The 13625-nt window shown below is 50.2% G+C and overlaps 1 protein-coding gene across 2 annotated transcripts in view; it reads left to right on the top strand.

Annotated features, from left to right (window-relative positions):
* The window catches only part of PC (pyruvate carboxylase), a 96590-nt gene that overhangs the window by 4115 nt on the left and 78850 nt on the right, over positions 1-13625 (top strand). For both annotated transcript variants that reach the window (XM_032357562.1, XM_032357563.1), the window contains exon 2: positions 700-737. The gene's annotated coding sequence lies outside the window, so the exon portion shown is untranslated. The remainder of the gene's footprint in view (positions 1-699; positions 738-13625) is intronic.

Raw genomic sequence — 13625 nt, 5'->3', positions numbered from 1 at the left:
ACAGCTCTGCTGAGAAAGTGGGCGTGGGCTGAATGGAGGTGGGCAGGAAGAGAAAACACTTCACATAAAACAATAGGGACGCCTGGGTGGCTCAGTGGGTTGGGCCTCTGCCTTCGGCTCAGTTGGTGATCTCCATCTCAGGGTCCTGGGGTCGAGCACCGCCTCGGGCTCTCTGCTCAGTGGGGAGCCTGCTTTCCCCTCCCTCTGCCTGCTTATGATCTCCGTCAGGTGAATAAATAAAATTAAAAAAAAAAAAAAAGGTTTTTAGAACTTCTCGTTCTTGTGTGGTGGGTGCCAGCAAAGGGTTTTACTCTAACGCTTCTTACTAAGCACGTCGGCTAATGTCTGCGAGCGTCCTTTGTACCAGGCTTCGTGCCAGTGGCTGGTGTGTGTTGCGTCACTGCAAACCGGGCAGGCTGGGCGCTGCGGTTACCCCCATTTCACAGATGAGAAAAGCGGCTTTGACTGGTTATGGGAATGGGTGGCCGAGAGGCATGGGTGGGGCCCACACTGTTGGACAAGGGCCAGGATGCTCTCAGCCTTGTGCTGTCCTGGGCCCCCACCCCCGCCCCAGGTCCCTAAGATGGAAGCAAAGGAACAGGTCGCTGGATTCTAGAGCTGTGTTCTTGCCACTCTGGGGTTCTCTGGGGGAATGCCTGAAGAAATGAAGATAACACTTCTTTTTTTCTTTTACTTTAGATAGCAGCTGCCTTCTGAGAGCCGACAGAAAACTGAGGGTAAGTCTGTGCCTGGTAAGTCCGTGCCTCATTCCAGGCCGCTGGGATGCGCGTGGGTCTTCTCCAGGAGCAGGTGTAGAGGTTCGCAGTCCTGGCATGTCAGTCATCAAGTTCAATAAATAAAAGAGGCCGAGCTCTGAGTTTCGGAAAATAGAACCAGTCCTTGTCTGTTCCTGATCTCTCGTGGTTTACCCGGGAAAGTGACACCTGGTTCTCCGCTGGCCTCAGTTGGTAGCCGGCAGCCTGTGCAGGAGGCCTGACGTCTGGAAGGGTGCGGCTGGGGAAGCTAGTTAAGGGGGCGCAGCAGAGCTTCTCAGGACCCCAAGAAGCAGGTCTAGGGCTGGGCAGTCTCAGGGAAGACCCCTTGAGTCAGTGGGTAGAGCAGGCAGCCAGGCAGTGGGGGACTCGGGGAGGTGTGAAGCTGGACATGGGAGGGGCTCTGTCAGCTGGCTGTAAAAACACTTGACCTGTGTTTCCAGACAAGGACACCCAGCCTTCGGGAGTCCCAGCGATAAGGGGCTGAAGGGGCGAAGTTGGACCTTCTTTGCCCACATAGTGCTCCGGCAGCCCTGTCCCGTGAAACCAGCTGCTACTCTAGCACAGGGTTTCCCCAATGCCTGGTCTGAGTGCATCCCCTGGGCAGGAATCTACCCAGTGACCCAGTCCTGTCTCCCGCTGCTCGTCCAGCACGAACGTCCTGGCCTGGCCCGAGCCTCGCTCTCTGGCGCGCCCACCTGTGTTTCAGGCACTGATCACGGCTCTTCCCCACACCCGGAGGCAGGTCGCTTCATAGCCAGGTGCTCTGGCGGCTTCGTGGCTCCCAGCTTTCCCCAGAGCTCAGACTCTGTGCTCAGGGCGAAGCTTCCTTGGCGTTGGGATTCTTGAGTTTCCGCCCATTGTGTGGGGATTTTTCTCAGGTGACCGGTCATGACCCAGGCATTGTTCTGACATGTTCTGAGATGTTCCCACAGCCCTCTCTAGTTCTAGGTCTTGGACCAGCCGTGGCCGGTTTCCACTCTACGTTTGTGTTTGCTTTGAAAAGCAGGTGGAGTGGGGTGCCTGGCTGGCTTAGTGGGTAGGACATGCGACCCTTGATCTCAGGGTTGTGAGTTCAAGCCCCACATTGGGTGTGGAGCCTACCTTAAAAGAAAAAAAAATTCTCAACACATGAAAAGCAGGTAGAGTAAAGGCCTGCTTTATGGCCATGGATACGGATTTTTGATGGACTGTACCCTCCACAAAGGTTCCACTGCCCTGTTCTCTCTGCTTGCTCTCGCCTTCTGTTCTTGGTTGGTGGAGTGGAACGTTACTGCCCTTACTTGCATCCCTCCGAGGAGAGCGGGGAGAGTTGGGTGAGAGCCCTAACCACCTGTCTCATGCAGCTGAGAAATGGGGGCCCGGAGAAGGCTGATTAGCAGAATCCAAGATTCTGGCCTTCCCCCTGGTTCTTAAAGAGTGCCCTCTTTTCTTACCTGTCTTCCCCCAGATCCATCAGCAAGGGAGCATTAGTTGCCAGGAAGGGCTGCCTTTGACCGTGTCATCTGATCTGTTAAGGCTTGTCTGGTGCTTCATCCCCAAGTCCCCGCCGAGTCCTTGGAGTTTTCCTTAGTTACTGAACTAAGACTGCCACAGAAGGTGGCTGCCCTGTCCTCCTCTGCTGTCTCCTTGGTGATCCTAGAGGGAGGGGGATGGGAGTGTGTTGTTGTTGTCTTAGGTAGCATGCCAGAAGGTGTGGCGGAGGTCATCCCAGCACCCCTTCATCGCCACCGCTGTCCCATAGCTCCTTACCCTGATTGGCCTGCAAGCCGGAGAAGGCGGGCGGATCGCCAGGGCTGCTCTGAGTGCGTTTCCACCAGCTGTGTGTGGAATGGGGCCAGACTCCACATGTGGCAGCTCCCCTCCCTCCCCACAGACATCCATCCCTGGCCGGGGCCTTAGGGAAAATTCCGTGCTCGCTCCGTGCTGAGTCATGCTTAGTCTCTAGGATCTGTGTGGCACCTTTTGCATGTCTTTCACTGGCCAGCCCAGGGTCTGGGAGGGACTGTGGTTACTCCGGAGCGCGCGTGCTCTGATCTGTTGTATTTGCACATCAGTGTCTGCTTCTAGTGCTTTTACTGCTGTGCTGTTCATCAGTGTGAAATTTATTAATATGAAATCGTTAATAATAAATGTGTTGTTTATTCTGGAGAGGGTGGAGAGGGGCAGAGGGGAGGGAGAGACAATTTTAAACAGGCTCCATGCCCAGCATGAGCTGACATGGGGCTCAGTCTCACAACCCTGAGATCATGACCTGAGCAGAAATGAATAGTCAGATGCTTAACCAACTGAGCCAGCCAGCCGGTGCCTCTAGTCTTTTAAATTTTGCTTTTAAGTAAAGCCTATATATTTTTCTGTTCTGCTCATGATTCTAGAAAATTCTAACCAGTTTGAAGGGACCTTTTGATGAGGACTTGATTCCTTTGTGAACTTAATTCATGTGAAAATTTTAAATTGAATTTGTAAATTGCATTCAACTTTCTTTAATTGTTTTAATACTTCCAGTTGTCTGCTTAACAAACATCCCTAATGCTTAAATAATCCCTGTAAGTCTAATAAATTAACCTGACTGTTAAATTCTCTTCAACATTCTTAGTATTGTTTTATGTTTTAACATTTTGGAGTTATTCTGCTCACTTCATTGAGGTATCGTTAACATAATAAATCGCTCATCTTCTGTGTGCGCTGTATGTACATACGGGGAAACATACACTGTATGTTTCCCCGTATGTTTCCTCTTGGGAGACCTTAACCACAGTTAAGACAGTGAACACATCCATCACCTCTGAAAGTGTCCTCGTGCCGCTCGGTAGCCCCCCTCCCACTGCTCTCCGCTTCTCCCTTCCCGAGTGAGTACCCACTGAGCTGCTTTCTGTTACTGTAGATAACAGTTTGCATTTCGGGGAATTTTACATAAGTGGAATCGTAGAGTGTGTATCCTTTTCTGTTTGGCTTCTCTCGCTCAGCACACTTACTTTGAGATTTGTCCGTGTTGCCGCACCCATCAGTAGTCCTTTCCCTTTGGCTTCTGGGTAGCAGTCCAGTATGTGGGTGCCCCACGGTCTGTTTGCTAATTCACCTGCCGTTGGTCATTTCAGTTGTTTCCAGTTTTGGGTGGTGCCAAATAAAGCTGCTCTGAATGTTTGTGTCCAAGTCTTTATCGGGCACATAGTTAGTTCCTTTCTCTTGAGCAGTCATGTGGCGGTGGAGTGGCCAGAGCATATGGTAGGTGTGTATGTAACTGAACTTGCCCAGTCTTCTTCCAGAGTGGCTGTGCCATCTTACACGCCCACCCGTGGTGTACGAGCTCCAGTCTCTCCACATCTCGCTGGCCCTGGATATGGTCAGTCCTCTAAATTTTAGCCATTCTAAAAGACATGTGTTGGTGTCTTGTGGTTTCAGTGTGAATTTCCTTGGTGGCTGATGATAGTGAGCATCTTTGAGTGTGTGTACTCGTTCGTCATCTGCCACACTGGTTTTAAACTTAATAAAATTCTTCCTTAAAATCATGTCTGGGGCGCCTGGGTGGCTCAGTGGGTTAAGCCGCTGCCTTCGGCTCAGGTCATGATCTCAGGGTCCTGGGATCAAGGCCCGCATCGGGCTCTCTGCTCAGCAGGGAGCCTGCTTCCCTCTCTCTCTCTCTGCCTGCCTCTCCATCTACTTGTGATTTCTCTCTGTTAAATAAATTTAAAAAAAAAATCATGTCTGATTTTAATCGGAATCTTGAGACTGATTTGTTAATTCTGAACAGACCGAATTCCCTTGAATTGAAGTGCATAAAATAACAGATACGTGCAGATTTCTTTACTCAAAATTATAAATACTATAGTTTCTATTTTCTTGGGCATGTTTATTCTTTTTTTTTTTTTTTTTTGGTAAGATTTTATTTATTTATTTGACAGAGAGAGAGGTCACAAGTAGGCAGAGAGGCAGGCAGAGAAAGAGGAGGAAGCAGGCTCTCCACCAAGCAGAGAGCCTGACGCAGGGCTCGATCCCAGGACCCCTGAGATCATGACCCGAGCCGAAGGCAGAGGCTTAACCCACTGAGCCACCCAGGTGCCCTGGGCATATTTATTCTTAATGCTTTAACTTCATGGAATTATAGAATCTTTAATTGCTTAGATTTCAAACTATAGTAAGTTGTTTTCCTAAGCAACTTCAGGAGTTTCTTTCTGGACTAGATGACATTTCTTTATAATTCAAGAGATTGCTGGCCAGGATGAAACTAGGTCTTTTCCTTTGAGGACACCTGCTAAGCAGAGTCCTGATTCATTGCCGTTTTGCTCCCAGATGGGGAGAGCCTCACAGCCCATATGCCCCAGATCAAAGCATCACATCGCCTGATCTTGCCACGGAACTCTACACTTTCCCACCCAGGCTGCCATACCGTGTGACTGGATCACTGGATTCAATTAACCTATTTAAGGCTTCATTTCTCATGCACTATGGCCACAAAATAGGTGGAATTAAAAGTACAAATTAGGTGGAATTGAGGTTCTGTGTATCTTCCAGCACTTGCTCTGACCAAGGACTATCTGTAAAATCAGGCCAGTGACCCAGCAGTTCTAGAATTTCGAGTCCCAGTCTTCTGGGTCTAGATCTGGCATTCCAACCCCCACCCATCAGTTGCTTACATCTTCTCAAATGAAGAGAAGGGGAGGCTGGGACTTCGGAGGACTGGTGATTTCCGGTCAGTCTTGGTTACCAAGAAATCCTGGCACCAACAACCCACGTCTGCCTTTTCCCTTTCTTCAGGTTCACCTTCCTAGAAATGGTGAGAACCCTGACTTCACCCTGACCTTGCAGTACAGGGCTACCGATCTCTTTGGAGGGGCCATTACTATCAGTTTCTTTTTATGGATTTGTTGTTAGATGATGAATGTGGACTTGCATTCCCATCCTCGTCACTGAGTGTGGCCTCAGGAAACTTTGTGGGTAGTTAGTGGGACCTGGTTGAAAATGCTTTGCTGTTTGAAATACAGTTTGTGTTCAGCTTTGGCTCTGAGTTTCCCCTTCAGGTGGTGAAGCGGTAGTGTGTGACAATGTAGAGCGTATTGGAGTTTATTGATGGCGGTGACCTCCCTGCGCTAACAGAATCTCTGTTCAGAGAGAGAGGAAGGGGCGCTCCTCCACCACAGGCAGGGCTTTAAATGACGGGGGACAGAGAGATCACACGTAAAACTTAGAGTAAATAAATAAATAGAGCATTCAGCACAGCAATGCCAGTTCTAGACTTGACAAACTGGGCTGTTCAGATCCACATGTTTATAGCAGAAAATGGGAAACCGGGGCACCTGGCTGGCCCAGTTGATGGAGCATGTGACTCTTGATCTCAGGGTTGTAAGTTCCAGCCCCACATTGGGTGTAGAGATGACTTAAAAATAAATCTTAAAAATGGAAAAAATGAAAGAAAATGGGAAACCACCAACATACACATCAAAAAAGTGTCGCCGCATGTGTAGTCTGTTCAGTGTCATACAGCATAGCTTTTAAAATAGCCCACGTTACCCTAATCAAACTTGCTTTCTAATTTGTTACCTTAGAACAAGATGCTTTTATTGGAGAAAGGTATATCATGAAACAGAATGTGTAGCATCTCCTTTTTGGTTATTTTGGAATGCTATACCAAAATTTTTTCCCTGGATGCTGGAATTACAAAATTACGTGTTTAAATTTTTGTTTTGCTTTGTTTTGCTGTGTCTTTTAATTTTGAATAATCAGCTTAAAAAAAAAATACAGAGAAGGGTGCAACTCACAATACTATGTGGCACTTAATAGCAGGGACTGGGTTTCAACTACCAGAATTCCTCTCTTTTGGACGCCTGGGTGGCTTAGTCACTTAAAGCATCTTCCTTCAGCTCAGGTCATGATCCCAGGGTCCTGGGATCCATAATGATCCCTGGGTCATTGGGCTCCGTAAGATTTTTTTTTTTAAGATTTTATTTATTTATTTGACAGAGATAACAAGTAGGCAGAGAGACAGGCGGCAGCGGGGGGAGGGGAGGGAAGCAGGCTCCCCACCAAGCAGAGAGCCTGATGTGGGGCTCGATCCCAGGACCCTGGGATCATAACCTGAGCTGAAGGCAGAGGCTTTAACCCGCTGAGCCACCCAGGTGCCCCATCCATAAGATATTAAAAAAAAAAATTCCTCTCTTTACTCCTGTTCTCCAACAGATTGTTTGGGGGTGATGAAAAATGAAAACCTTTTTCTAAATGCTGTATGAGATAGAGATTCCTGGGAAATAGTGAAATAAAGACTTCTTAAAAGGTGTACCTTCCTGGGGGCACCTGGGTGGCTCAGTGGGTTAAGCCTCTGCCTTCAGCTCAGGTCATGATCTCAGGGTCCTGGGATCGAGCCCCACATCAGGCTCCCTGCTCAGTGGAGAGCCTGCTTTCCCCCCTCTCTCTGCCTGCCTCTCTGCCTACTTGTGATCCCTCTCCCTGTCAGATAAATAAATATTAAAAAAAAAATACCTTCCTAAAGAAATGAAAAAAGCTGGCAAAAATTGTCAAAATCATCTTTTTCAGAACTAAGGGAATTAATGGCTTGCAGCAGTCCAAGGAGAAATGGCCAAATCTTTCTTTCAACAGAAATTATGAGTCCTGCAAAGAAACAAGAATGGCATATACACGGGGTGTATTTATAGTTCCTGACGGAAACTATCCCTAAGAAAGCTAATTTGTTGGACTTTATTATAAAGACTTTGGATCAGCTGTGTTAAAACGTGTCTAATGAACTCAACTATGAGAACAGTGCCTTGCCGATTATGATAGAAATTATGAAATTATGATAGAAATTATGAAAAAAGAACCAGAAAGAAATTCAGAAGTTGAAAAATGTAGTAGCTGAAATGAAAAAGTCACTAGAGGGGCTGAATAGTGAAATAAAGGAGGCGGAAGAAGGAATCCGTGAACTTTGGGATAGTTGAGGTTATGCTGTTGGAGGAACAGAAGGGAGCAAGAATGAAGGATAATGAACAGAGGCTCAGATGATTGCAGAAAACCATCAAACCTATCAGTGTCATTACACAACAGAAATTCAGTAAATTTGAAGATGTAATTGGGTTTTATTAAGTCATTCCTGAATTGGGCAGCATCCAGGCTAGCAAGTAGAGGGGAGCTCTGGGGAGTGGTACCTGGTATTTAAAGGAAGGTATTTACCGGAGGGAGGGTGAGGCGCGCGATCTTATTAGGTGGATTGCCTTATCTTTCTCTGGGGGTTGGAAAGGCCCTTGTGACAGATGACCTCTTTAGAACTGATCAGAAAATTCCAGATTGATTGGTTTAAGATTCCACTCCTAGGGAGGTTGACACTGTAATTAAGTCTTGGTTTGTCCCTCCTACGGGCACATAACACCTCTTTGAGCCTGTGGCTTTTTCTTTTTTCTTTTTTAAATGTAGCTCTAGGCCTAACGTGGGGCTTGAACTCAAAACCTCAACATCCAGAGTTGCATGTTTAACCGACTAAAGCCAGCCGGACCCCCCTGTGGCTTTCTGGTAAACAGTGTGCGCGTGTTGGAGTCCTAGAAGGAGAGGATGTAGAGAAAGGAGCAGGATGAATATTTAAAGAAATAGTGGCTAAGAAGTTGCTAAATTTGATGAAAAACAATAATTTATGTGCCCAGGAAGCTTCAAGAAATCCAAGTAGGAAAACACAAAGAGAGCCATACCTAGGCATAACAAAAGAATCCTGAAAGCAGGGATGCCTGGGTGGCTCAGTGGGTTAAGCCTCTGCCTTTGGCTCAGGTCTTGATCTCAGGGTCCTGGGATCAGCCTGCATCAGGCTCTCTGCTTAGCAGGGAGCTTGCTGCCCTCCCCGCCCCCCCACCCTCCCCCCGCACTGTGATCTCTCTCTGTGTCAAATAAATAAATAAAATCTAAAAAAAAAAAAAAAAGAATCTTGAAAGCAGTGCTTAACCAACTCATCACTTACAAGGGATTTTAATTTTTTTTAAGATTCTATTTATTTATTTGACAGAGATCACAAGTAGGCAGAGAAGCAGGCAGAGAGAGGAGGAAGCAGGCTCCCCCCAGAGCAGAGCGCCCGATGCAGGGCGACCTGAGCTGAAGGCAGAGGCTTTAACCCACTGAGCCACCCAGGCGCCCAACAAGGGATCTTTGGTAAGATTAAGAGCTGATTTCTCCCTGCAAACCACAGAGGCCGGAGGCAGTAGGATGAACACTGATGTCTAATGAAGCAAACTTTCAATGTATTTGACCTTTGAGTCTGAGACAGCTCGGTTCTCTTCTATCCTCAGGGATGACATGTCAGTTTAGTCCCTAACTAACAACTGAGGTCCTTTCACACTTGATCTGCAGGAAGTCTTTTACCAAGTTTCCCTCCCCAAGTATTTCTAGAAATGCCTAGGAGATGCTTATTCTGTGTTCTAGCAAGCCAAGAACATAACAGGCCCCCCAGAATATTTGTTCAATGAATGAAATCTGCCTGGGTTGTTTCCTTCTTTGGCTAGCTGTCTGTCTACTCTTGTGCATGGGACCTCATTCTCCCTGTCTCAGAGTTACTGCCTCTCTCCTCATACCTCCTCATTTTGCCTGAAAGATGCAGACCATGGGATGCCTGGGTGGCTCAGTGAGTTAAGCCTCTGCCTTCAGCTCAGGTCACGATCTCAGGTTCTGGGATTGGGCTCTCTGCTCAGTGGGGAGTCTGCTTTTCCCCTTTCTCTCTGCCCGCCTGTTGCTCTGCCTACTTGTGATCTCTCTGTCAAAAAAAATAAAATCTTAAAAAAAAAAAAAAGATGCAGACCAACCAGTTTAATAACTTCTCGAAGTACAGCTTTTAAAAATATTACTGGAGGGGCACCTGGGTGGCTCAGTAGGTTAAGCCTCTGCCTTCGGCTCAGGTCATGATCCCAGGGTCCTGGGATGGAGCCCCGCATCGGGCTCTCTGCTCAGTGGGGAGCCTGCTTCCCCCCTTTCTCTCTGCCTCCCTCTCTGTCTACTTGTGAGCTCTCTCTGTCAAATAAATAAATAAAATCTTAAAAAAATATATTACTGGACATTTCACAAAATTTTACTGACTGTTTAGGGAATAGCAGAATAGAATTACGAGACAGAAAAAAGAAAGTTTTGCCTCAAGAAAAATAGAACAGCTGCTATAATCTAATAGAGGCAGCTTCTCCCCTGCCCATGATGCGCAGTCAAGGTTTCAGCAGATTCTGGAGTTTTAATCCCAGGCAGCACTTCCCAGGACACCCCTGCGCCGCCTGCCTGTGTTCTGCTGCTTCTGTCGTTGGAAACGCTCCTCGTAGGTGTAGAGTCCTTTCCAGAGTCATCATGTCGTCAGACAGTTCTTACTGGCACTGGTCAAGGTCATGGATTTGCTGTTTGTGGATGACAGCAGAGGCTAGAGGGCTTCAGTGAGTCCACCGGCTCTGCCAGGAAGCTTTGAAAGCAGCACCTTGATGCCTGGCCTGGAGTCCTCCCTGCTGTCCCACGGGGGATCAGAAGTGATGTGGCTGTGGCGCGGTGACACGTGCGCGGGGCTGAAGCGATCACCCTGAAACTCAGTCTTCCCGGCTTCACAGTTCCTCTCCTGACGGCGGTTTTTACCTTCCTCGGTTAGAGCCGTTTGTGGTCACTTGGACTTCGAGCCATTTGGAAGCCTCCCGTCCGGGCAGGGTCTCCTCCCTGCCAGGGCTGAAGCCTGGGCCACTTCCGTGAGACCTGAAGTTTGGCTCCGTCTTCCGGGCTTTTGCCGGTTTGGTTCCAGCCGGTTGCAGGACCACAGTTGGTGTTTTTATCAACCCGAGCCATCTTTCCCTCCTTTTTCCCTCCGATCGTCTTAAATGGAAGTTCGAGTATCTGGCAGGATAAATTCCCCCTGACCTAATCCTGCGGGTCACAGCTGAATGCTTTAAGAAGGGCAGAGGTAACTGCTGTGCAGATTCCAAGAAACTTCTCTTCAGGCACTTGCTGTGACCCTGTGGCAGGCATTGCCCTTTGCTAGATGCGGTAGGGTCACCAGAGTGGGGATCTGACATGACCCTTGCCCTTGGTCACGTATCCCACGGCTGGGGGGAGGAGGCAGGCATGTGCCGGGGCACGGGATGTGCTCGCTTGGGAACGAGGGGCCGCCGCAACTGGCCCTCACCATGGGCTGTGTCTGTGCCCGGGAGATGCTCAGTGCCAGGCTGGAGGCCAGCGCTTCCCAGAGATGTGGCTAAGTGCAGGACTCTGGAGTCAGGTGGTCAGGAGTGGAGTTTGGCCCTTTCCCAGCCCTGTGACTTCTGGCAAGTTCCTGAGTCCCTTTGAGCCTTGGTTTCCTCCTCTGTAAAATACCGACAATAAAACCTGCCTCGCAGGGCCATTGGGGGAATTAAACGAAATCACTTCCATGAAGCAGCCCTGGCAGACACGTCATCGCGGTGGCTGTGTTGGTTGTACTGGGGGAGGACGGCCGCAGGGGAGCCGTGTGGGGCAGAGCGCAGGAGCCCGAGGGCCTGCAGGTTGAGGGCACGGGGTCGGGTGGGTGGCTACTCAGGATGGACTTCTTGGGAGAGCTGGCTCTGAGACAGGGGGTCCTATTTGGGCTGGCAGAGAGTATGGTGTCTAGATGGGGTATCTCTCCCAGATGTGAGGGCCCCCAGATGTGGGGTGGACGCCTGGGCACGGGCAGTGACGGCATTCAGCTGAGGCAGAACAACAGAAATGGAGGTGTATCGACTACAGCGAGGGAGCAGAGGTCAGGACGGCAAAGCAGAGACTGCCCCGAGGCAGTGGGGGGGGTGAGGAGGTGCCGGGGCAGAATTCTCCCTATTTGGGTAACTGCCAAACTGTGGCTGTAAGTAGCCCATTGGTTAGTTAGGGCCTGTGGGTACTTTGAGGTGAGTCGCCCAATGGTCCTGTCGGCATTCAGCCCAGGGGCGCGCTGGGGACACTTTCTCCATGTCATCGCTTAAGCCTGTTGGCCTGAAAGCCGCCTCTACAGAGAGGAGAGCACAGCATTCGAGTGGCGGCGCATGGAGACAAGTCACCGCGCTGGGAAAAGCTGGGCACCGGGAAGGGCGATGCCCCGGCCTCGCTGGTGGGCGGAAGACGGGGGACGCCCCTGGAGGGTGGAGGTTCGCACCTGCTGTGTTCGCTGCTAGACCCACCGGCCCTGCACTTAGGAAACCCCATTGGAAGAATGGCTGCTGTTGGGGGGTTCATTCCCTGAATGGCCAGCTGCCTGCTGGGGTCTGAGACGGCGAGAAGCAGCCCGAGAGGCTTGAGCGGGCGACCACCCACGGGCAGATGGGGTTTTGAGAAACTCCTGGGGACTGTGTTCGCGCCTGCAGTGGGGAGAGGCAGGTGTTCAGGGCGGGAGAGCAGCTCTGAGAAGCGGCTGTTGTAGGGGCTCCGACCGGGCGGCCATGGGTGGGAAGTTGCAGGTACGCTCCGGAAGGAAGGTCGCCTTGGGTGCAGTGCGGGAAGGACTCAGCTCGAGTTTTCAACTCTGCCTCCATCTAGAGATGCAGAGATGCAGAGCTGGAAAAACAACCGCATTCGTGGAGCCGAAGAGACAGACCCGACAGGCCTGACACAGGGAGTTGGCGTGGAATGCGCGGTTGGGCTGGGCTGTTAGGCCCCACGCTCCGTTTCCTGAGAAAATTGAGTTTGCTTGAGACCAGAGCAGCTAGTCCCGAAAACGCACTTGGAGAAGACATGTGGAGAGAGAGAAAGCAAAGTTCCTGAACCTCCCCAGCTGTAGCCTCCTGGGGCCTGCCCTTTCCTGCCGATTTTAGGGCAGGAGCTGCTGACAGGGCCCGGGTGAGAGCCCGGCGTGTCGTCTGCACGGTGGCCTGTCGGAGCCCCCGGCCCCTTGGTTGGCAGGCGGGGCTCTTCAGGAGAGAAAGGGCTTCCAGTAATTGCAACTTTCCCTTTCCTTCCAAGGCTGGGGAGGTGGAAGCTGGAACTGCCTGGCATTTACTCTAGGCAAAACGGTGTATTTGCGGAGGTTAAATTTGAGAGGTTTTATTCTTCACGTGTTTTAGGAGCAAGGGGAGGGAGGCATGCTGGGGGGTCCTCCCTGCGCACTCCGCGCGCCGCGTGCGCATGTATGACTCCGCCTCTGTTCTTCCACCTGCCTTGTTCTGTGTTTCCCGTGCCGGGGCTTTGCAGTGGCGTTTGGTGAGCAGGACAGACGGGTGGGGCTCCTGCTGAGGGCCGTTGAGACCCGGCCTGAGTGAGGGGATGGCGGCTTTCCCTTCCCCACACAGGTCTGCATCCATTCCTGCAGCTGGCCTCACTCTTGGTGGTGTTTACAGCTCTCAGTCTGTTTTCCTCGTCCTCCTAGCTCACGTCCCCAGCTGGAGAGAACTCAGCTTGAAACGGGGTTTCTTCCCCAGGAGGCAGATGAAGGGCATGTGCAGGGCAGAGGCCAAATACCGCCGTTTCTAGCAGATTCATGGTCCCAGGAGGACATTTCAGCCACCGTCTCTCTGAGGTTTTTGTCCCAGATCAGTAAGCCAAGCAGAGTAAGCCCAAGGGTCCAGTCAGTGTTGGGTTCCCGTCGGAAGATCTCTCATGGTGGGTTTTCACCCACAACATTTCAGACACTAAATGCGTGGTAGTTTTCCTAACACAACCAATGTTCTGACTGATACCAACTGGGTGTCCTAAGTTTAATTCAGTTCTGACACTAACCACCTGGAGTTCGTGCAGACCCCTTGGGTTAAGGGCTCAGTCGCAACAGATGGCCTCCAGTTCACAGGCTGGTCACAAATGCTGCGTTGCCTTACTTCTGACCGACAGGCTGTAAGATGGCGTTCCCAGGAGCACCTCCCTGGGTCTGATCATTTGCTCTGACGGCTCACAGAACTCAGGGAGAGACTTGACTTTACTTACGTTTAC

Source organism: Mustela erminea, chromosome 9, assembly GCF_009829155.1.
Source record: "Mustela erminea isolate mMusErm1 chromosome 9, mMusErm1.Pri, whole genome shotgun sequence".
NCBI lineage: Eukaryota > Metazoa > Chordata > Mammalia > Carnivora > Mustelidae > Mustela > Mustela erminea.
Note: the sequence above shows the minus strand (reverse complement) of the source record. Positions and strands in the feature narration are given on the sequence as shown.